The sequence below is a fragment of the Ambystoma mexicanum genome, chromosome 1q (assembly GCF_040938575.1).
Source record: "Ambystoma mexicanum isolate Mex_15411 chromosome 1q, UKY_AmexF1_1, whole genome shotgun sequence".
NCBI classification, from domain to species: domain Eukaryota; kingdom Metazoa; phylum Chordata; class Amphibia; order Caudata; family Ambystomatidae; genus Ambystoma; species Ambystoma mexicanum.
The window spans coordinates 1,105,925,430-1,105,948,534 of NC_090922.1; the positions used below are offsets into that span (position 1 = coordinate 1,105,925,430).

Sequence of the window (23,105 nt, forward strand, 5' to 3'; positions counted from 1 at the left end):
TGCAGCGTGAGAGCAATGTTACGTCGGTGCGGCGGCTCTCCAGGTCGATTGGACGATTTGCAGCCACCATTGTCACCCTGGCACGCCATGTCAGGGAAGGGAACAGTGTGCAATCCAGCATTGCTCAGTCAATGTTGGTAGCCCAGCAGGCGTTTCAAGGGTCCTTGCCCACAGTCACACCGACAGTCACCTCAGCCAGCACCACCCCATCCAGCTCTGCCACTGCCAGGACACAGAGGCGTTCTAGTCGGGTGACTGGAGCCGCCAGCAAGGACACGGCACCGCATAAGCACCCCCGCAAATAGTGGCATGTGGGGATGCCAGTAAACATGACATTTGGGGACACTATGGGTGTAGGGGGTGGGTACGTTTGGGTGGTGGGGGAGGTCCAGTAGGGGGGTTAGTTGTTTGGGGCCTGGTTGGGGGGGGTGTACGTTTGGGTGGTGGGTGGGCACGGGTGTACAGCTTACCTACCCAATGCACTTTACCTGGTTTATCGAAAATACAACACCTTAGAAAAGTACCATAATGAGTGGACATCTGTTATTTCATATGCAGTACAATTAAATGGTATTTCCGGTCCTAAATTTTTATTGTCCCTACCATGTGTTTTTAAACATTAATCAGTAGATCGTAGTAAAATTTGCTATGGACCCTACCCGACCTTTCATCCACTAAACAAACGATAAATCTCACTTTTACATAAATAGACAATTATCTCCAAATGTATGGTTCTCTAGGGCTGCAAAGCACGCGGACAATATACAAAGATGGAGTGTAAAAATCAAGTTCTCAGGGATGGCTTTACACAGAATGTTGCAAAGTAATAATGTCACGTTCACAGTGAAGGTCAGCTGCTTCGATTTATTGCTTGCGGGCCGGAGTGGCCCACGACTCGCAGAATAAGGTTCTATTGTTTTTTGACCTTGACAGACAGGCACCGTGCCTAAAGACTTCTTTTGAAGGAGGGGTGCAATAACGTAAGAGATGATGAGGATGAAATTTCAGAAACGAGACCGATTTTCATGTTTGTTCACTATAAGAAAGATCGTTGGCATAGACAGAGTGGTATTTAGGGACTGCATTACCCCTAGACAATGGAAAATGCAAATCTAATTTAAGTAACCCTTTAGATGATTTTATGCCAGAATATATTAACAATAGCGTAGCGTTAAAGGCCGGTTAAGTTGTACTTGTTCGTTCAATGTGGCATTTTGTACCGCGCACTATCAACGCCGAAGTGCTCCCCTGGCGCCCAGGCGGCTCTGAAAAAGGGGGAGGAGAGGGGGTGGGTTAGTGGGAATAAGGTAACATACTCCGTTGCACTATCCTCGCTAGCAAATAGTTTCAGGCCCAATAAATAAAATGAATAATTTTAATGAAGATTGGCTGGAGAGACTAATTTATGTTTTTAATAGAGATACATCCTTCCATTCTGCCAATGCCATCATTTCCAGACCCCGGCCGACGGGTTCTTCAGCTGCCAGGTGCAGCTCCATGTCAACAACTTCACCACCCTGACCATATTATGGGACGATCGTCATGGACCAATATGCCCTTACGCGGTACTAGCGGCTAGAAGCAACATCCCAACCGTTACGGCGGTGTAGTGCCTCGTTGTTGGAACAGCCTTGCGATTATCAGTGCAACCATAGTGCTTCTTTTATCGTAAAACAACACCCTGTGTACCGCAAAGGAACAGCGCGTGACTCAAGATGATCTTTTGCGGATCAAGAGCAAAGACAAATGCGAATCGCTGAATATTCTTAAAACATTTGACATCAAATAAATGTACTTTACCAATTGTACAATCTTGCCGTTTGCTTTTAAACCACAGTTTCATATTCCAAATTGTGGCGCGCTGTGTTGTGAGATGATCTGTGTTGTTTTACGGGTTCTGTGTGAAGTCACGTAGAAGTCGACTCGGTGCTTTTGGCTACGCAGCCCAGTAACGTCACCTAGAGAGGCGGGGAATATGAATGCTTTGTGATGTCAGGCTCAGGGGCGGGGATATGATTTGGTACCGCAAAAGCAGGTCAGCCAGGGCGATGGGGCAAGTGATAGGATTATCACCTAATGCCGGCGCACAGCAGCCTGATTTATCGTTTGTTTAGTGGACGAAAAGTCGGGTAAGGTCCATATGAAATTTTTCTACGAGCAACAGATCCATGCCTGAAAACATATGGCCGACCCGTAGGGACAATTAGAATTTGGTCACGGAAATACCCTTTATTCATTTAGTGGCATCACCATATCCCTGAAATGCTGTGGATGTGCTGTCTCTCAAAAGTAAATGCGAATCAGTGCATCCCGTGCTCGTTGTCCATCTAGTGGACCCCCAGGAGGTGGTTGTGCCATCCCATCCCCATCTGCATCTTCATCATCACCGTCTGGGGGCATTGGAATGTTCCTGCGCTGGCACAGATTGTGCAGCATGGCACAAACAAGCGTAATTTTACCCGTCTTCACTGGGCTGTACAGCAGTGATCCGCCAGATCTGCTTAAACAGCGGAACCAAGCCTTCAGTAGTCCAAATGTCCTCTCAATCATGCCACATGTGCGGACATGTGCCCTGTTGTACGCATCCTCATGCCTGTTCCTTGGCCTCCGTACAGGCGTCATCAGCCATGGCATGAGTGCATATCCGGAATCTCCTACATGGGATGTAGATGTGGGAGACAGGTCAGTGTTGGTAGTATCATGCCTTCATCAGATGCAGTGCAATCTTGTGTCATTCATGCATATGTGTCATGCAGTGTTTCACTGATGGGTGTTAATCTTCTATGGCCATCATAGTGGGGGTTGGCAGCTGGACATTGACCAATGCATTGGTGTGCATGTGGCTTGTGAGTATGGCATTGTGCAGTGATGTGCACACATGGCAGGGTTACTCCACAGTGATGATATAGTAGATGCAGGACGTCCCATGTACATTGCAAGTGCTGCATATTATATGGGGGGGGGGTGTGTGTGTGTGTGTGTGTGTGTGTGTGTGTGTGTGTGTGTGTGTGTGTGTGTGTGTGTGTGTGTGTGTGTGTGTGTGTGTGTGTGTGTGTGTGTGTGTGTGTGTGTGTGTGTGTGTGTGTGTGTGTGTGTGTGTGTGTGTGTGTGTGTGTGTGTGTGTGTGTGTGTGTGTGTGTGTGTGTGTGTGTGTGTGTGTGTGTGTGTGTGTGTGTGTGTGTGTGTGTGTGTGTGTGTGTGTGTGTGTGTGTGTGTGCGCACACACTGTGGCTACCTGTCATGTGTTGCTTTGTGAAGTTTGGGTTCTGCTGTCTATTCAGTGGATGGGCAGGAGGTGATGCATGTGCAGTCGCAGCAGCCCACTCACGTAGCTCATTGCCCTGGTCACACATACACACACCCCACTTACACAGGTCCGGAGCATTGGCAGCTGTACTCACCCAATAGCCATGTGCTTTGTCCAGCATAGCGTTCCATGTACCGTGGCAATGTTGAATTCCGCAGTACCATTGAGTCATGGGTTGAGCCCGGGAAATGTGCGCAGCAATGTGTAATTACTTGCGTCGCATCACATACCATCTGTACATTCAGTGAGTGGTACTGTTTCCTATTGAGGAACACCATTTCAATTGCACGTGGTACTGTCAGCTCAATGTGGGTGCAGTCGACTGCACCTATGCAATTTGGCATGCCTGCTATGGCATGGAAGGCCAACTTGGTGGCAATCACCTGGGGGAGGGTACGGGGTAGGGCAATCTGTTCAGACACATGGCGCAACAGGGCATCCAGTACCTGAACCAGGATTATTGAGAAACAGGGTTGTGATAGGCCGTGCAGCTCACCGACTGTGTGTCGATAGGTACCGGTGCCAAAAAAGTACAGTACAGACACAACCTTCGGGAGGGGGGGGGGGAGGCGGTGGGTGTGTCTATATGGCTGCTGATGTCATCCTCTATCAGGCCAGTGATGTACAGGATTGTTGGACGGTCCAGCCGGTATAATGTGTGGATCTGTCCTGGGGTGAGGTTCCAGGGTGAGGCCCTGATGCGTGGTATTGCAGGCTGCCTGCGAGGTGCTGCCGGCTGGACAATGGGGTTTTCCATGGGTACAGGGTTAGCTGGTTGCCATCTGCACTTCCTACGCCTCCGCCTCCTCCTCCTCCTCCTCTGCAACATTACTGCCATCATGTGCAGTGCTGCCTGTTGATTGAGTAGGACCAGTCCCAATGCTACTAGGGCTGCTACCTGCATGGTTCTGTTTTGAGTTGGGCTGGGTGTGGCCCTTTTGTACACACCCAGTGGCCTGCTGGGTCCAGCTGGGCTGATTTGGTGCACCTGTGGCCTGATGCAGGACACCAGGCACAGTTTAACGTCAAGTTCGTTGAGGCAGCGGTACCGCCACCGTGATCACGGTTTTACCGCCATTTTGTTGTCAGAGTTTCCATGTCCGCGCTAGTTGTGATGCTCGCGGTGTTTTGTATTGCCGGCAACGGAGGAGTTTCCGTGCAGGCGGAGTTTACGGGAGCTTTAACTCCGCGGGGACCGGAGCACTTGTAATGAGGCCCAATGCCTCTTACAGCATATATATATATATATATATATATATATATATATATATATATATATATATATATATATATATATATATATATATATATATATATATTGTTTTTGATAACATACAAAGTAAAATCAAATTTAAACACATTGTAAGGGGTCAAGAGTAAGACTTGGCATTATGGAGATTGCTAAAGCCTTTTATTGATAAAATTCACAAGAGGGTTGGGGAAATCCTACCTATCCCTAACTCTAGGAGGGGTTTTCCTGACTCAACAAAACTAAGGAACGTCCGTGCCAGAATGTGCAAAACAAGTTCTCGGTCATGTATCCAAAATCCTAACCTGACCCTCACACACTATACTCAATATAACATGAAGGGGAAAATGTCATTTAGCTGACCACCTGCAGCTCCTTTCCAAAGTTCCAACATAAAGTTCCAAAGTGTATAAGAAACCAAACAAGTTCTACCAGTTAAAGGGGTTCTTCTCTTCTCCTGGATTTCTCTATGTTTTTCATGTTTTTCACTTTCACTTCACCATACCCCACAATCTCAAGGGGGATGCCTGTTCCCCAGAGTTTCCTCCGGTTTACACAGTGAATCAACTCAATATATACAATTTCTCGCGGTCTCTTTTTGGGTACCCCGTTCCACAATCTGAAGGGGCATGATTCTTCCCTTGAGATTTTCACAGTTTCACAATTCACAGGCTCAAGGGGTATGCTTCTTTCCCTAAACTTTCTTTACTTTGCCACAGTTTACAGACTTCACCTGCAAAAGGGGAGGGAGACTTCCTTCCCCTAGATGCCACACATTTGAGGAACTGCTTTCCCCCTTTTCGAAGTTCAGCAATCTTGATTGGGTGCAGGTCCCAGGCTCGCTGTATACCTGGTTTACTCTCCTGTCAGGAATTTAATTGGTTCAGTATTTGGGTGTGGGTCCCAGACTTGCACTTCTCATCAGTAAATACCTTTTCTTTTATATGGTTCCTAGATTTTTTCCTTCTATTTTCGATATACTGGGTCAGCGACCCCTTTTCAGTCCCTTTGCTCAATCGCCCCAGTATCCCAGCTCCCTTGTTTGGGCTTACCAGGTTCATCAATGGTAAGCAGCATCTGTCATGAAGCGCCTCAGCATCCCAAACTCGTTCTCTGGGCACACCGGTTTCAATTGGCTGCCTTTGTGTTTCACTGTTCTCGCTGCAGCTTGCTTGCCAGCTGGGAGGGTGTACCGACTGCTATCCAGTTCCCATTTTGCCACCACCCCCCACCCCCGACAGCTCCTACTGTCTGTGGCACAGGAGCAGCAAACTTTCGACTTCCAGACTTCCTCAGATGGCACCCCAACACCTTCACAGCTCACTTCACAGCTCAGCACTGCAGCCTGCCCTCCGTTGTCACGACCGGCATCAGGGGCAAGTAAGCATCTCCTTCACTCCAGCTCCAGGTGTGGTGTTCTTAAATGTCCCGGCACCTGTTAACCTTTTCCAAGAGCGCACCATTTGCTTTCCGGTTCTAGTGAGCTTTATTACACTAGTCCTCTTCCTCGTTTCAGTGTTATCAAGCAAAGGGGAATGTAACTACAGCTAGTGATTGGTCCCGACTGGAGGTTTTACACCCACACTAAAGTATGTCATACAGGAATGGGGAGGCAAGTGGGTGTAACAAGAGGCTAAAGAAACAGGGAGATGCCTGCCTTGGCCTAGCGAGTCTACTCCGCCTCCCAGAGAGTTGTCTTCACTCCTGTGGTCCTCCCACAGATAGCAACCACCAGAGTCAAAGTCTGGTAGCTTCTGCCTTTCCCTGGCCACATGAGGGGAGATTTCCTCAAGTGAAGTAGTGACGACCTTGCTAGATTCATCATAACATATACTAACCACTCACTATAAAACACACATTACAATTTCACATTCTTTATATTTGTCCTGATCAGGTCTAATTCACTATAACCAGACTCGCGAAATCCAGACACTATGCTCAAAGGGTGCATGTCATTCAGCTCAGAGCCTGAAAGAAGAGGGAAATAGTCATCCTAGGAACCTGTTAAACACACTAAATCTGTTTCAACGGTCCTTTCATAATTTGTATGCCTTCATCAGGATCGATATAGACTTGTCGACTATATTAATTCACTCAACATGGTCATGAAGTCCGTACTTGTCATCTACACACATTAAGAGGTTATGCTTGCATGTAACAATGCCCTTTTCTAATCACAGGTTATCATTGATCTTTAATCCTACTATTCAAAAATATGTATTAATACTCATAACCACATTTTGTATCATGACTGTTCCATTTATTAATGTCTTTCCCCAATTAATCCATCATCCTCCAAAGCTCAACATCTCTCTGTACTTCACACCACTCATCCATCTTCTTTCCATCCCGAACCAACATAGTATGGAGTACCTAACGTACTGTGACAAGGTCAGTAATCAGACCTTTACACAAGGGAATAGGAAACACCTCTCCATCGGGGGTGCAGGGCTTCCCAGGGTGTAAGCCAGAGCCAGTCCTACCACAGAGCTGGGACAACGGCACTTGAGAAGGTCCCAATTACTGTTCCCGCCCCTAGTACATGCTTATGTATGAACAGTACTAACTTGCATCAACACATCTCTTGAGCAAAATGCTGACCAGACATGTGGCAGCCAATGTAAAGGAAGATAAATCGCAGGACTGCAACCCACCAACACACCTTGCTAAATATCTACAGCCATCTGAATTCTCAAGAAATAGCAGAGGGATAAAGAGCCAATGAAAAGAAACCAGCCTACGCCGCACGCCTCTTCCCAGCATCGGCATGAGGGAGCCCTTACCACTGCGCCAGACCGACTACAACAAGGACTTGCCACAGAGAGGATTTTGCCGCATTGTTTTTCACCTACTTTATGTAACACCACACCACAGCCCCCCCACAACACAAACTGGGACATTATGCAATGCTGACTGCCATTATTGCAGCACTGCAGTGAAGTGTTGGAAGAAGGGGTGGGGTTTAATCTGTTATTTGTGAACTCCAATGACTGGAACACCTCAAGGCGGAGATGACAGACTTAGTCAGGGCCAGTAAACCAATGGGAGGAGGGGGGCAGGTAAGCAGGTCAACAAGAAACAGAAAGGAGTGGGTTGCTTGGGTGTGGCCAGGGGAGGAGGAGGGCGTCCGGGGGAGGAGGAGGAGGAAGAGGTGGCAGACCAAGAAACCAACAGGAGGAAGGATGGTGGAATGAAGTGTGGAGGCGAATTGGAGAAAAGGTGAGGTATTGGTATTGACAGCAAGTGGAACTGTGTGACTCTGTGGTAAGTGTGAATGCAAGGTGATGAGGGTATTAGATGGAGTGAAGGGAGTGAGTGAAAAGTGGGTGTCACAGTGAAAGTAGGGTGACTGGAAAGAAGATGGAGTGGTAGTAGGGATGGGAGAGCAGTAGTGTGGAGGTGGAAGTAGTCACATCGAAGGGTTGCGGCCGGTAGAAGGAGAGAGACATCAGAAGGACATATTAGGCAGATGTAGGGAGAGGGTGGTTGGAGTTAGACGCAGGCAGTTAGAGAGGAAAATAGCAGTCCGTAGTAGGGTGTGAAAGGAAGGAGGCCGAGTCAGGCAGCGTGTCTGAAAGGCAGAATCTTATAATATATTTAGGTACTAACATATATAGTTCAAGACCAGCTTAGAAAGTCCTGGCGGGAGCTCCGAAAGAGAAGGCGATTAACTTGAGATCCTCATGGACAGCTATGTAGAGATTAGACAGCATGAGTTAATAATCTCTATTTGCTAATTTGGGGACTCGGGAAGGTTGGGAAAGGGGTGAAACTTGTGCATCTAGATGAGAGAGAGTGTAGAGAGAGGGGTATGACACTAGCTCCCTACGAAGAACTCCATAAAAACCCTTGAGACTTTGGGAGCTAGAGCATTCTTTAATACTCAAGATTTATTGGACAGTGAAGTGGCTGCAAGTGATTGTTTGGGTGTGCAGCCAGGGAAACGCATACAGATGCACAAATTGGGAGGATAGCTCAGCGGCAACGTGCTCGTCTTGGAAGCAAGGCGACACGAAGCAGCAAAGGTTCGATCCCCGGGTCCGCGCTTAGAAACCTCTGGGTATTTAAGCGCGTTATAAATACGCAATTAAAACAAAACAAAAATAAAAATCAATTACGCAACAAAAAAAAAAAAAAATAATTCTTGTAATAGCGCCTCGATGCCCGTGGGCTGTGTGAGCGCTTTAAAAATAAAAATAAATAAATAAAATTACTTACCCCGGGTAATGTTCTTTCGACTGAATGTTCCTCCCAAGAATTCCTTAACTTTGATACTCAAGTCTGCATGCAGCTTGTGTCTGAATTTTATTTTTCATAGCATTGGGCACCGTGTGGTATCTATTCGTGGTCCTCAATGGCCTTTGTCCTGTCCTTGGCCGTGAAGGCGATGCTGGAATAAGTAACACTCGTGGCGACCGTTACCTCAGTTCTACTTTTTCCTCTGCATGCTCTGCCGATGTTACAGACGAATCCGGCGCTGAAAGAGAGAAAGGTGTAACTACACGGATATTCTTGGCAAGTAAGAGAGGAAGGATGGAAGGGCGATGAGGAATACGTGGGAGGAACAGCCAGTCGAAAGAACACTACCCAGATTAAGTAATTTGTTCTTCAAATGGATTGTGTCCTCCAACGTATTCCTCATCTTTGATACACTACCAAAGCAGTCAGCATGAGGAGGTGGGTGCTAAGAATTTCTATTGATTGATGCTGTGAAGCACAGCTTTTCCAAATGACACAGTGTCTAAGCAATAATATTTACTGAAGGTGTGTAAAATTGACCAAGTAACCCCTTTGCAGATATCCTACATGGGTACCCCCGTTTCAAGTGCTGAAGAAGTAGCCACTCCTCAGGTGGAATGAGTCCATAGCCCAGCAGGTAAGTCCTTGCCAGCTAAAGAATAGCATTCTGAGATGCACAAGATTATCCATCGTGAAATATTCTTCTTCATGACAACTAACCCTAATTTAGGGCCCGTGTAGCCTATAACCATTTGGTCATCCTGTCTGACTTTTTGCATTCTTGAAATGTAAAAACTTGAAGCCCTTCCAGGGTCTAAACTGTGCAATAGGGAGGCGTCTAACAAATGTCATCTCCGGCCAAGGTTGCCAAAATGGTTCTCCACAATATATCCTCTCGGATGGCCAACCTGGGCAACCTTGTTGGGGACCTGAAGGAGATCAGTCATTCTGCCGGAGGATTGAGAGCACAGATTTGAGAGCCCAAAGAAGGGATCTTACTCTCAGACGGGCTTCTGGCACCCAAAAATGCATCATGACATAAGGTCGAGCAACTTTAGAAAATCAAAGGCCGGAAGATGCTGGGCACTCTGGAATCTTTGGACCATCTGCAAAAGATGAAGAGCCCTCAATTTGGGAGGTAAGATTTTTCCCAGCAAGGAATCTAGGACCATTCTGATAAACTGAAGCTTCTGCGAAGGTGTCAAGTAGGACTTCTTGAAGTTCAATAAGAGGCCCAGCTTGTAGAGGACTAGGCAAGTTTGACTCAGGCGATTCTGTGTCTGTTTGGGCAAACAAGCTCTAATCAGCCAGTCGTCTAGATAGGGGTAGATGTCAATACTCTACCTCCTTAGACTTGCTTAGACCACCACTATGAGCTTGGTGAAGACTCTCGAGCGGCAGTGAGCCTGAACAGCAGAACCCGAAACTGAGAATGAGAACCGCCAACCTCCGGTACTCTGTGTTTTTGATGAAGAGGCTCATGAAAGTAAGCATCTGGAGGTCCAATGACACCAACCAATCTTGGAGTAGAAGGGCCTGAAGGATCTATGGAAGAGTTACGATCTTGAACTTCTCCTTCCTGAGGCACTTCTTGAAGCGTCTCAATTCCAAGATGGGTCTCACTCCTCCATCCTCCTTGGGGATTAGGAAATAAGAGTACCATCCCTGATGCCTCTCCGCTGCAGGTACTAACTCTATCACACCTTTCTCCAACAGGGTAAAGAGTTCCTGTAGGAGGAGCGGATCCGGATCAGACACAGAGTGGCCTCTCGGGGGGGCAATCTGGAGGTTTTGTCAGAAATGGGAGTCAGTAGCGGTGGGCCACTATGTGCACTGCCCAAGCAGGCAAGGTAATGCGGAGGTAATGTCCCGCCAACTCGCCAGATGCTGAGAGCCTGCCTCCCACTACACTCTGCAAAGGAATCAAAAAGGATTTTGAAGGTGCTGCAGCCGAAGGCAATACAGCTACGGCTAAGAGGGAAGTTGTTCCTCCTCTACCCCTGGACCACATGAAGTCCTCCTATGGCGCCTCAGAGTAGGAGCTCCTTCCCCTTGATACAGATGAATAAAATCAAAAGGGACACCCTCTGCATCCATGTGAAGAGACCTGAGGTTGGGAAGACTGTTGAATTGCCCCTCCTAGAGACTTTGCTGCTGCTTTAGATGGTTGCAGCTTCTCCAAGCGGTCATCGGCTTTTGCTCCAAAAAGCTGGCAACCGTCAAAAAATGTCCATCAAGTGGACGCAAAACCCGATTTTCTCAGCCATGCAAATCGTCCTGAGACTGTGCTGGCTGCCATCGCTCTGCTAACCGAAACCACTGAGTCTAAACAAGATTGTAGCGACTTGCACATGGCCTCTTTACCATCTTGGTAGCCTAGGTAAATCCACTTTAAATGCTACACATCCCTCGTGTATTTCAATATACTGAGAGAGGCATAAGGCTTCACATTCTGGCTTATGAATATTTACAGGGATTCAGCAAGAACCACGCTTACCAGCGAGTGGCCCCAGCTAGGAAGGAACAAAAGACTGCACACAACGAGCGGGGAGTGCTTACCTACATACAGGTAGGCAGCGTCACCGCAGACTGTATATATTTAAGCAATAGAGCAGTTCTACCAACTCATAAACAAACGCATTACATATTTTGCAGGAGAGAGTCCAACAATCCTCCAGGAAGACAAGAAATCATTTGTGACCCACAACTGACCCTGATAGTGTAACCACAACTACAGGGCGAGGGTAAGCATATTGTTTGTTACCCTTAATGAGTAGTAAGACAGACTGATCCTCGTGTGGCGATAGGGGGACCCAGCGCTATTTTTTGGCACCTGGTCCCCCTACGCCACACATCACTACCATCTTTGATACTGATATGCATATATCTTGCAGGGACAACATAATCTCCATGATTAGAAACATCCGGACTTAACTCCAAGTCCAGCACCAAGGTTAGTGCAACACAGCACTTATGCATGATTTTGCACATGAATTCTATGCAATATTGATTAGGTTTTTTCTACAATTAATTGCAGGGGAACTCCAAAGAACAGTTACCCAAAATTTAAACCTGAAGAAGGGCGGCACAGGCCCGAAAAGCGTAGTTAGATGAGAGGACTACAGTTATATTAATATCGAATAACTGATGTCAACTCAAATATTGGGACTTATTTGTGAATTTCGTTATAAAAATGTATTACCATTGAATGTGACAATAACATATTGTGTTCTTTTTGAAAGAAATTATTTGTGTGAAAATATTTGACAGAATATTCAATGAACTAAACAGTTGTATGATGTGAAAAAATACCCACATAATTTATACAACAAAAAAATCGAATGTTTGCATTTCTTGAAAACTTTGATACTGAAATGAATGAGTGCAATTAATTTGCTGTGCCCCAGTTTATTCACCGTGATAGTGCAGTGAATCTTCCCAGGTCTCACTCTTTACCATCTTGAACTAACAGAAATCCTTCCCTCTCCTCGCCCTCCGGGATGTTCTCTGCTGCTAAGGCAGCAACATCTCATGTGTGGGTGTACTTGGCCAGGGCACAAGTCACACTGATTGATTTCAGGGCCATACTTCCAGCACTAAAACCCCATTTTCCCTAGGACATCAATTTAATCTCTTTCTGGTGGTATAGAAGGGCATGCAGAAGCCCTTGAAGGTGTTGCCGCCTGCTTCCCTTGGGGGTCCACTGTCCAGGATGTCAGTGGGGTCATCCTTTTCTTTTCTGGCAGCCGGTTTCCCCCATCCAAGATACTGAGTAACTTTGCTCATCACCAATCTATAACGGTCAGAGTAACCAGACACTTATTGATTGGCAAAGTCCGTTCAGGTGAAGTTTATAAACTACTTGCCTCCTTCAATGGCGCGACAAGATTTTTCATTTTGAATTCCTCCAAATTAGTTTAAGTACATTAGGGGTACCATATCCGTGCCCAAAGGATACATCTTGGTCTTCCTCCTCAAATATAGATCCCATAAACTAGAGGTTTAAAAGACCTTGGTGCCTTGACAGGATGTTTCGAAACCTTCGAAGGCACTGATGGCTCAAAGGCATCAATGTAAGAAACGGCATTGAGGGTGTTGATGGCTTTGTAGATTTTGATGAATGGTTCGACAAGGGCTTCAAGGGCCCAGGTAGCTGTCATCTATCATCGAGGAGGAAGAAACAGACTTCTGCCAGTGCCTCGAGGAAGACCACCTTCCGACAAATGTCAAGGAGACTCTCTTCCTGGGCTCTCTGGCGCGCTCTACAGGCACCCTGCCGGTCTTGTCAGACGCGTGCACGGAGGAGTCTTTTTCAGCCTGGTACTCAGAGCATCATTTTGAAACACCTCCAATGTTTTTAACCTAAAATGTTCCCAGTCAGTGGGGGTCACTGACTTAATCGGAAAGTGACTGCTCTGTCAGGCAAAGAGGAAGAAGACAACAGCGACCTATGGCATCGCTTTCTGGATTTTTTAATGGGAGGATGACAAGTGTTGAGACCTGGACCTGGAGCGCTATTGGTGTTTTGAGTGCTTTTTCATCAGGGAAACCTCCCTCGAGTCATCCAAAGACCTCCTTTTGTGGGGGTAACAAAAGGGAATTTTGAAGAGGGCCTACCTGCCACGGGTTTCCCCTTCCTCTCTCTCAAGGAAGTCACCATCAATGACTTACAGGAGCCGCAGTCATCTACTCTGTGGGCCACCGCCAGACACCACAAACCGACTTGATGCAGGGCCATGAATGGACATTTTTGCCCCACAATCGGAACACCGCTTGAACGACTTCTTGAGTGTCGACATCTTGATTTCTTGAAGTAAATGTAGTAAAGATTTGCGGAGGCGGAAAAAAAGTCTGAAGCTCGCTAACTTTCGGAAAAACAGAACTTAGGCAACGGTTGCAGCGCGTGCTACTTATACCAGCGTCGACATTAAGGCCGAGGACAGGACGGAGGCCATTGAGGGCCACGAATCGACACCCAACACCACTCGATACTATGAAAAAAGAATTCAGAAGCAAGCCGCAAGCAGACTTGAGTATTAGGAATACGTGGGAGGACAATCCATTTGAAATTTATTTTAGTAATACTAGGGGTGGTGGGTGTGGTCGGTGACAACCAAGATGGATGCTTTTTAGGTGAGCTCTGCCAACCTCAGGCGGTGCGCACCCCGGATCATGCTTGTTGGCGGGGTGCCATGTTCCCTGGGTGCTACCCTGAAGTGCCAGAGACACCAGTGAGTGGGAGAGTTGGGTCCAGGCCAGAAAAGCAGCAGGAACTGCAGCACAGTGCCGGGGGGCCTGCAGATCATGCGGTGGACTGAATGGCCGACAGCTACAGTCTGGTTGGTAGCGCCTGGAGTGGCACTGTGCCCAACGGCCTCCACAGCCAGAGGAAGGAGGGGCTCATAGATACACTATCCATCAAGTGGTGAGAGCAGCGGCCAGCCCAAGGGAGGCCAGACTACAGGATGCTACCAGAGTCGGAGCTCGGTGCATAAACAGTCCCCCCAGGACTTGTGTCCGTCACCTGGAGACGGAAATGGAGCGGAGCACTAAGGAGAGCAACATCCTGTTCGATGGGTGCTCCTGAAGTGGACAACACTATTCTGCGACCTGTTTTCCTCAGCTGCGGCTTTGGGAGTGCTATTGCAGGCTTCCCAGAAGGAAGAGGATGACCTGGGGTGCTGTGAAGTGAGATCCCTGCGGGGAGGCCCTACATGGAGCTGTGCCTGGGCCTTTCTGTCTTTTCCTTTCTCTCCCCTCCAGCTGGAGAGAGTGAGCGGTGGAGCCTGAAGCTGTGCCCCTGGGCCAACCATATAGCTGTGGATGAGGCTTTGGTGAGGACACTGACAACATTTAGGGGCTGAAGGAGGAGTAGATTGTGGGCCCAGCTGTGCACCTCTTCTGACCCCTGCCTGGAGTTGACGGTTCTGTGGCTGGCTGCCAGGTTGGATGCATGCTGGGGGCCCCTGATATTCACCCTGCAAGGTCTGCCAGATGAGCACTACCTGACATTTTAAGAGCCTGCTGCCAGGGAGATCAGTGTTGGCCGCCCCAGGTGCGTCAAAACTCAGGTGAGCTTAGTAGTGTCGAGGGGGCGGCAGGCATTGTAGTGTCTTTCTGCATGTGCCCCGTAAGGTACAAAAGAAGCTGAGGTTGGTGCTGCACCATGTGGACACCTGTGACTGAGCGTGAAGTGACGAGTATGCCACTAAGCAGACTGGAGAGATGATGGAGACAGCAAAAGACGTGGGGGCTGGGGTATCCCCTCGTACGAAAAAAGTCCTGCTGGTGTGCATGGCCACCCTTGAGGAGAAGCTCTCAACCTAGGTCAGAAAAGAGATTGCGTCTGCAACGGAAGGGCTTCAGAAGTCTCTTGATGTGCTCTCCAAGGACCTTAAGTAGATCAACACGAGAGTGGGGGAAATACACTCCCCACAAGAGGATGTCATACTGCAGGGGGAGCTTTCTTGTGCTAAACCGGGAATGGAAGAGCTAATCTCCACCATTGATTTGAACAAAAGATATAGGAAAGAGAACCTCAGGATCCGGGGCCTTTAGCAAACCGCTGAAGGAACGGAACTTAAGACTTGGGCCCTCCACATTTGCAAACACAACTTCCCCGACATCTCTACGGATCCCATCATCCTCAACAGAGTACATAGGGTTAGAGCCCTCTGTAAGTGCCAGCGAGGCCAGCCCAGAGACAGCCTCATACATTTCCACGCTTGCGTGCTCAAAGAGGAGAACCTGAAGTCAATGGGGGAAATGTTCTATGGCACATAAATTCATTTTCCAGGATTTGGCTGCTCTTACGTTCAAAAGACGTATAGCGTTTAGGCATGTAACGGGCAAACTGGCAGAAGGAGGTACAATGTCTATGGACGTTTCTGTTTGGCCTGCTCTTCACGTGGGAGGGAAAGCAGTGGCGCAGCACAGCACATGACGAGGCAGCCAGTGTCCTGGGTTTCTCACTGGAGCACAATACAAATTATGACATTGAGAGAAAATGGAGACGTGTGGGGAAGGGGCCTCAGGGGCAAGTGGGACCCGGGGCAGGGCTCCTCAGGATGACAATGTTCAACAGAAGAGAGTGTTTGATGAATGGGTCTCTTGCCCTCTCTGTTTGGGAAAGTGAGCTCTGGATGGCTCTACAGGGTTGTTTTGCCCAGGAGAGGGTGTGGCGGCCTTGTCAAATTGGGAAAAGTGGTTCCTGACAGGGCATATCTGCCTCTACGCGCCTGGGTATGGCTGAAGTTTATTGTTTGTGTTTATTTTTGTTGCTGGTATGTTAAACTGGAGGATGCAGTGACTTAGAAGGGGTTTCATGGTATTGATGGCGTAGGAGTCTCAATACAGGTTTGTTTGTGGGGTAGGCTGGGACAGCCCGTAGGTGCTACATTACTCTCTAAGGCGCGATGGAATTACAATGGCTGACCCACAATGTTAGGGGCCTGAATCCCCCCAGAAAACATAGTATACGTGTACACAGACTGAAGCAGCACCAGGTTGATAACGTGTCAGTTCAGGAGACGCACTTGCGCAGATCAGATGTGGATAGGTCAAGCACTAGGGAGTTCACTCAACAGTACTTCTCCACACACCGTCTCAAAAAATCACGGGGTTGGCATCCTTATTGGGAAGCGGGTTCCGTTCCAAGTTAAAGGGGTGATATATGATGGTCAGGGCTGTTTCTCTTTGTAACAGACCTGTGGGGGTGGGGAGGGGTCTTGCATCACTCTAGCTTATGTTTTCCACAGGCCATATTGTTGCAGGGGGGGATTTTAATTTGCCCATGGACCACAACAGGGATGAGTTTGAAAGGGATTATTGGGGATCTCCATGGCCCTCTAATGTTCTTCTTAAGCAAATTGGTCGACGCTTGGCATCAATTACATCCAAATAAGAGGGACTATACTTTATTTTGCTCGATACTCGAGAATATATCACTTCGGGATGGGGAAGGTCTTATTCTCTAAAGTGAGTAACGTTGATATAGGTACTATCGATTTCTCAGACCACGCTCCAATCCACATGAGTCCAACTATAACCCCCCCAGTGAAGCAGGCTACAGATGCTGGAAGCTCAACCAAGCGCTACAAAATTAACCCATTGTGTGGGAAGAGATTAATGTGGCGACTGCAGATTTCTTCCAGACTAATCCTTCACCGTATATTAGGGGTGTTTGTATTTCAAAGGCTGCTATGTTTAATAGACACAGGAGAGAGCAAGCAGCCTTGCTTAACCAGGAACTGAAGAGTAGGGAGACTAACTACAGGGAACAGACCTGACGCAAGGCCTTTTGCGACTTGCAGGCAGTGTGAAGGCAGGTTAATATGTTTGAGACTTCGAGGGAAGAATTTAATATCATGCAGGGCAAGCAAAAATACTTTGAAGGTAATAGAGCAGGGAAGAACCTTGCATGGAATCGCAAGCAGAGAACTAGCTCAGGGAGGATTGCCGGTTTCAGGGGTAGGACAGGCAAAATGCTATGTAGCAACCGAGAACTGCTGGGAGAGTTCAATACATTTTATAAAAAGCTATATATACACACACACACTTCCGACCGGCCTGACCAAGACTCTGTATGTGAATTTCTGAATCAGTGCCCCAGGCCTGCGCTCTCGGCAGAGTAGCGCGATATACTGGAGAGTGAGATCACCAAGGAAATACTGCATGCAATCTCGTCCCTGAGGGTTGGGAAAGCCCATGGGCTGGATGGCCCAATGACCTAGTTTTTCAAGAAGTTCTCTGGGAGTCTCCTGGAACCCCTTCATATGCTTTTTAATGGGATGACCATGGGCCAGGCAAGGATAACCCTCATTGCTAAGTCAAGCAAGGGATCCTGCTTCTTGCAATTCATACAGGCCTATTTCCGCTTTGAATACAGACATACAAATGTATGCTAAAATCCTGGCTGTGAGGCCTGATAAGGTTCTGCCACTTGCTGTGGGAGAGTACAAGGCTGGATTTGTAAGGGGTCCCTGTGTCCGGAAAATTGCAAACCTCAGACGTGGCATGGAACTCTGCACATATTGCTGGGGCTAGATGCCGAAAAGCATAAGACTGTGTTGAGTGGCCTTTTCTCAGAGAAGTCTTGAAGAGGTGTAACCTAGGCAAAGGGGGTGTTTTCTCTGTATTCATGTCTTATGGCATGGATCTCCACAAATGGTGGGATTTCAGAGGAATTCACACTTTCTAGAGGCACCAGGCAGAGGTGTCCCCTCTCGCCGGTACCGCTCACAGTGCGGATTAGAGCAGAGGAGCGCATACAGGGCATTCCGTATAGGGGTAATATGCATGAAATAGCCTTCTTTGCTGATGAGAGCTGAAACCTCGGTCCCGTGCTGTTGGGGGTGGATCCTTGACACTTTCCACCCGGTATCTGGGTTAAAGGTGAATCTAGAGAAGAGTGAGGCACTGAACATATCATGTGGGGCATCTCCTGGTTTTGGAGGGTCATGGCGATCAATATGAATATCTTGAAGAGGTTGCTCTACTATTTTCAGGCACTCCCATTCTCTATCCCTGCCCGTACTCTGGCGGTGCTGCAGAGGGACATTCTGGTATATGTCTGGAAGGGTGGGAAAGCCTGAATCTCTAAATCTACTCTCTATAGGCCCAGGGATAGAAGTGGTATGGCACAACCAGATATACGTCGATATTACAGAGCAGCTCAGTTAAGGGTTATACACGACTGGATGAATCCCTGCACAACTAAAAGTTGGTGTCGGCTGGATGAGGATGTAGCAGTTAAACCACTTCGCTACAATCTGTGGCTGCCTAGAGGAGATAGACCGCTGATGGTCTATGAACTACCTGGTACTAGGGTGACCATGCAGGTTTGGGACTGCGTCAGTGCACCTGGAGCTCTCCTTGTTCCCGTCCTGCTCACTCCCGCCCACTTCAACCCCAGCTTCCAACTGGCTTGGGATTGCGTTTTCTAACTGGAGGGCTGGTGACATCGAATTCCTAGCACATATGTTTCAGAATGGCCAGATCTGGTCTTTTAAGTCTTGTAAGAACACTTTTGGGGTAAAGGAGAAGGACAGGTGTTGGGCAGAATCCTGTGCAGTGCCCTTAGGGACCACTACACACAATTAAGACTACAGGTGGCAATACAAGTTTTACCTTTGGTACAAGCCTGTACTATGTTAAAGTTGTAGCAGTTGCGGAGCAGCCAGGCTTGTCTCAAGAGTATATGAGCAGTAGCAGAGATTACACAAAGGGACCACAATTACTGTGACTCAAGCAAACACTGACTCAAGGTTTCAGGTAGAAAAATATAAGTACATTTATTTTTAAACCATTTGTTATAACCACAACACTTAAATTCAAAACCACACGTAAAATAGACTACAACTAACCAAATCACTTTGTCCGGTATGACTCAAGGTAAGTACCCTGTGTTTGAATGGACCAGTGTTATGAAACAAGACGTTACCGTGAATAAGATTGCAATCACTTTTTGACATTTCGGTCTACTAAATAAACACATATCCGTAACAAGAAATGCTACTGGGGCAAAAACACACTTAGCACCTGAGATACCCAGAGGGAGTTGGAGGCAGAAATCATAGGCAATATTATAGTTAGGCAGACAGAATATAAGAACACTCAGACAGGAATTCAAGAGCCAGGGTCAAGTGACACCGGGTGCCTGTTGTCGAGGATCACACAGTCGGACAGTTCACGATTCAAGGTAGCCAAGAATACTTTGATATTGTCAATATTCGGAAGCAAAAGTTATAAGAAGGAGGGAAGACAAGGGCAAGCCTTGGAGATGAAGAAAAGGGATTCACCCTAATTCCTCAAGCAAGACAGTACCTTATTCAGTGGAGAAGCTGGAACCCTGGCAGTTGTTCCTGTTGGTTTCCCACAGACCCACGGTTCCTGGTGCTTCGATTTGAAGGATGACGTCTGGAGGGGTCTGCACCACACAGGGAGGAAGCCGGCAGCAGCGACGATCAATAAAAGGTGCGCGCCTTAAAAACAGGAGAGGCTCTTCAGATGGCTATACGGACCATTACAGCAGTGTGCAGTGATTTCGACCAAGAAAAGGATCCTCTGGCTGTGGAAGATGAGCTGGTTATCCCCACCAAGCTCAAGGGAAGACGACTCCGGACTGGATCTTCTCTGGTCGTTGAAGGGTAGATAGCTCAGGACTGCAGCAGGGCTTCACTGGGACGGGGTAGTTGCAGCAGCCGACTTCTTCTCTCCGGTTCCTTGTAGTTCCAGTGGCGACTGACTTCTAGCCCAAGAGACCTGCCTTTTAATGCGAAAATCCCCCATTTACACTGGCTGTCAATCACACCGCAGGGGGGTTGTCTGGCCCGGACAACCACCTCAGCCAATCATGGCAAAGTGCGACTTGGGTTTCCTAGGATACCCTGTGCAGGGGGTGACTACACCCCTCCCTCACATTCAGCCCACCTAGACACCCAGGCACCTGGAGGAGGGCTTCTGAGCAGAAGCCCGCCAAAAGACGGTGAACAAAGGAGGCAAACCTGGTTTGCCGCGCAAACTAAAAGGAAATGGCGAATAAACCCGACCGGAGCCAAAAGAAAAAGTATTTGGTCAAGCGGGTTTAAGTTCGAGGCTAATATAATAGCCTAAAACAATACCACGTTTATCTAATATAATCACGGTAGAAAAGTTAGGGTAGATACCACTGCCACCAGCCAAGTCTACATGTTAAAATTGTAAAACAATGCTCTAGGAGGTACAGATACAAAGGGATACGAAGTAACCCTTTCCAGTAATCCATGGAAGATAGGGTGTACTGGATCTGTGGTAAATTGACTAAGTAGAGTTAATGGAAACTTTACCCTTTTCTGGAGGACTGTAGTCAGCCCCAGAAATGGAGTCGGTGGGAAGTCTAAAAGACAACCCTGTGTCACTGCACTGAAGGTGCTGTGTAACACACAAAAGAAGGGGGCTACGGAAGTGGTGTACTCCAGAGTCCACAATCATAAGACCGGTAAAAGACACATGGCAAAACATGGGTAAGAGTGGGGGAAAAGCTCACACTCTTACCAAGTGAAATAAACTCCAGAAGTCCAGCAAAGCTGCTGGGGGACTCACTAGGTGAGGGAAATTAGCCATAAATGAGAATTCTCCTTAACAACAGGTTCCAGTATTGGCAGCTGCAACATAGGGCGATGTAACCCAGCATCCGGCAAGTGGCCATTAGGACGCTTACACAATTTGAAAAAGTGATATTTTCACCCAGTACCTCCAGGGGACTTGTGTCCAGCCCGTCTTCTTGTTTGAGCAGGGACATTGAGGGCCCTCTCCTGTTGAAACTGCGGGCCTGGCACGAAGATCTTGGGCTTGAACTCTCAAAGGCTTGAGGGGTTGGAGGGCTGAGGAAGGCCACAAGGAGTGTCCAATATGTAGAGCGTGATTTAGGTTCTTGGCTAGAGGATGTCTAATGCCTAATCGGATGCGGCACATAGGGGGACAGAGTGAAAGCGGGCTGTGCTGGAGGGGTTGCGGGGGCATAGGAACATACCTATATGGCGGTGTTGCCCTAAGCTCACACAATACTGGTCTGGTGTACTGAACACGCTTAATTGTATAATGTGGACCTCGTTGACACTTCACACGATCGTCTGCTTGCAGGGATTTTTCCAGGGGAAAGCAAACCGGGCAGAATCTCAACGTAGCCTTGGTACACACTATACTCTTCGTAGCAAAGGCCACAATCACTTCCTTCTGGAGGACTGCAAAGCTACCAATTGTGGATGACTGGTTGACACGCATGTGGGATATAATGGCGTCAGCAAAAGTGGTTTACTGCACAGAAAATGAGGGCCAGGCCTGCTTTCGGAAATGGGGATAGTTTTTGGCATATGTGGGGACTCAAAATCTAGTCTCAACATGCCCCTGTAGATTGGGGGCTATGGAACTGCTTGAATGCTTCTAGGAGAGGGCTACGGTCCCATTGTAAAACTATGCTGCTGGGACTCATTCTTATAATTTTTTTCTAACCTCTTGTACCGTCGACGTGTGGCTAATTTAATCAATGCCTGCATGATGTGATGTTTATGTAGTTTGGTGTTTCTTTATTTGATGTTTCCTGCAAGTCACGCCGCTCAAGTTCGAGTGCAATGTTTTATATGACTTACGATCTATAAATGCCAATAAAAAGATTTCAAACACAAAAAATGTAGCAACACTGAATGTTCACCACAGCGATGCCTTTTAGACACGCCTGTTAACCACTTTAGACCCAGTTTGGGGTAGAAAAAGCAGCAAACCCCATTTTCAAATGATGTGTTTTTGAATCCTTCCTTTCAAAATCGATCTAGGGTCTCGTGCAATTCTTTAAACTTAATGGGTCCCCACTTTGGGGTTGCTTAAGCTGAATTCTGTGAACATGTTTGCAACAGATTGTTTCTCAAGTGTAACCTCCACCACTTCTAGAACTATGAATCAGTTTCAATGTGTGCCATGCCCTGCTGCCAGATTTCTGCCTCCTTTGATAAATTGGCTGTCCAAGGCCTGGATTCCAAGCATAAAATTACTTCACCCAACTAAATTGAAAGTGACAATTCTCCTTTTTTCTACAAGAAAGAAATGTACAGGTTGTGTTTTATTTTTTTACTCATTTTATCTGACACTTCATCTGATGAACTCTATGGGACTTCGAAAGCAAATACTTTGCAGAATTCTCAGAATTATTTTAGTTAGACAAATGGGTATCAAAACTTGGATTTTGTGTGATCCTCTTAATTGGTATACATTTATACCACATTATTTTAATTTCTTAAATATTGTCCCTTGCATCTTAACATCTGCCTTCTTAAACACTCAATTCCAATCTTACATGTCCCTGGAGGACCACTTGAAAGATTAGATATTTATTTCATACAGTGGTACACCTCCAAAAATGTCTCTTCACAACCTCTGGGTCAAACTGCTAAACTTGTGTACAATTGTGTCTGTTCTTTCCAGATAGGGACCTGCCCGCTGTATCAAATTCTACAAACCTCAGCATCTACATTGCTGAACAGCCTCCATGTATATCAATCTCAATCAAGCACATACGTACATCTTTCTTCTTCATCTGTCACTGCAGGTCTTCCCAATACGATGATGCATGGATCCTCCATTGCCAATCTGGATTGGTTCTTTAAATTTGCCTGTGTTCTCATAATACTGCTGAGAAAAACAAAACAAAAATCAACAGAGCAATAAGTCTAAACATCCAGTCTCATTTGTACAAGCTACTACTAATTATAAACTTCATAAGAGAAGTCATTTTACTCCTATTGTATCAGACTACTTAATACCATGCTCACTCTATTC

General features: G+C 47.1%; 1 protein-coding gene across 7 annotated transcripts in view; it reads right to left on the reverse strand.

Moving 5' to 3' along the window:
• The window catches only part of DIPK1A (divergent protein kinase domain 1A), an 844,817-nt gene that overhangs the window by 559,981 nt on the left and 261,731 nt on the right, over positions 1 to 23,105 (reverse strand). For 4 of the 7 annotated variants that reach the window (XM_069641811.1, XM_069641807.1, XM_069641813.1 and 1 more), the window contains one exon: positions 22,849 to 22,955. The gene's annotated coding sequence lies outside the window, so the exon portion shown is untranslated. Of the gene's footprint in view, positions 1 to 22,848; positions 22,959 to 23,105 lie in introns of all 7 variants that reach the window. The other 3 variants (XM_069641810.1, XM_069641812.1, XM_069641808.1) reach the window with 1 other exon arrangement.